Source organism: Schistocerca serialis, chromosome 4 (assembly GCF_023864345.2).
Source record: "Schistocerca serialis cubense isolate TAMUIC-IGC-003099 chromosome 4, iqSchSeri2.2, whole genome shotgun sequence".
Taxonomy (NCBI): domain Eukaryota; kingdom Metazoa; phylum Arthropoda; class Insecta; order Orthoptera; family Acrididae; genus Schistocerca; species Schistocerca serialis.
In genome coordinates, this window is record NC_064641.1 from 906,928,479 (window position 1) to 906,929,704 (window position 1,226).

General features: G+C 39.4%; 1 non-coding gene across 1 annotated transcript; it reads left to right on the plus strand.

The window, feature by feature from the left end:
• The first annotated feature begins 845 nt into the window (after window positions 1-845).
• Window positions 846-929, plus strand: Trnal-cag (transfer RNA leucine (anticodon CAG)). The gene has a single exon. It is a non-coding gene; the product is annotated as a tRNA-Leu (tRNA).
• Window positions 930-1,226: the final 297 nt, after the last annotated feature.

The following is a 1,226-nucleotide window of genomic DNA, read 5'->3' on the forward strand; positions in this document are numbered from 1 at the left end:
TTTTGCCGCTCGTTTCACTAGTTACGTATTTTTACGATCAAGATTTAAGGACATTAGGCAATAACTAGAAACCATGAGTGCAAAAATAATTAGATTGTGAAACAGCAAAAATAGTGTACTTTCTGTGTTTTTTCTTAGTTTCGTCCAGTTAATTTGATCGATTCACACATACTGTCTCTAGGCCCAGTAATGAATAATGAATAATGAACGAATAATTCCGACAATCGATGCAAAACTGAACGTTTGGCGAAACACAAGAATGATTATTGTAATTTATTCGATTCTTTTCAGATGTTTCTGTTCAACCATTTTAATTCCTTCTGACATTCATCATATTATTAAATACACCATTCGTTTCCGTATTTTAAACATTTTTCTCTCTGCATTTTCCAACCGTATTCATTCAGTTTTATTTCATTCTTCACCGTGTTGTATGTTAGGTTTAGCCGTTTTGTTCAGAATATGCTTTTTATGTCGGCTTGTTTCATAGCAGCATGAATTCCCTACAATGTCCCTTTCACTGCGAAACATGAAAATAAAAGTATTAAATTAGACCATATGTTTAGATTGACCACGTAATAGCATATTAATTAAAGATGGACCAGATCATCATTCGAAGGGCGCCGGAACGTCACGCAGACCGATAGTAAAGGCAGCAATTAAATGGCGGAACATTTGTTAATGAATCTGGAACTAGAATCCGCAGCATGTATGAAAGGATACAAGCGAGGATTACTGAACTGCTTATGCGGCAACAGTTACAATAAAAATTATACTTCCGAAACGAATAGGGCCGGCACAGCGAGGTCGCCACCTAACTCATATCGTGGAGCGTATTGCTGTATGTCAGGATGGCCGAGCGGTCTAAGGCGCTGCGTTCAGGTCGCAGTCCACTTCTGTGGGCGTGGGTTCGAATCCCACTTCTGACAATATATTTTTTTAAATATATAACGAAGGCTCTTACTCAAACCCCTTTGAATAGTTGATAAATATACGCAGTATTGCAACGTGCCGTCTATATTACTCATTGTGGAAATAGTCGTATTTATTCGTCATTTCTAAACGAATAACCATTAAGTGCCGATGCGACAACCATTCATACTACGAGTGTCGTCCAGAAAGTGGAGAACGATTGCACACCACGCCTGGAGCCTATCCCCGACCACCACGATCCTCCCCCCATCTCAGCATAAGCCGATGTTTGTTGACCAGCGATCACACCTCTT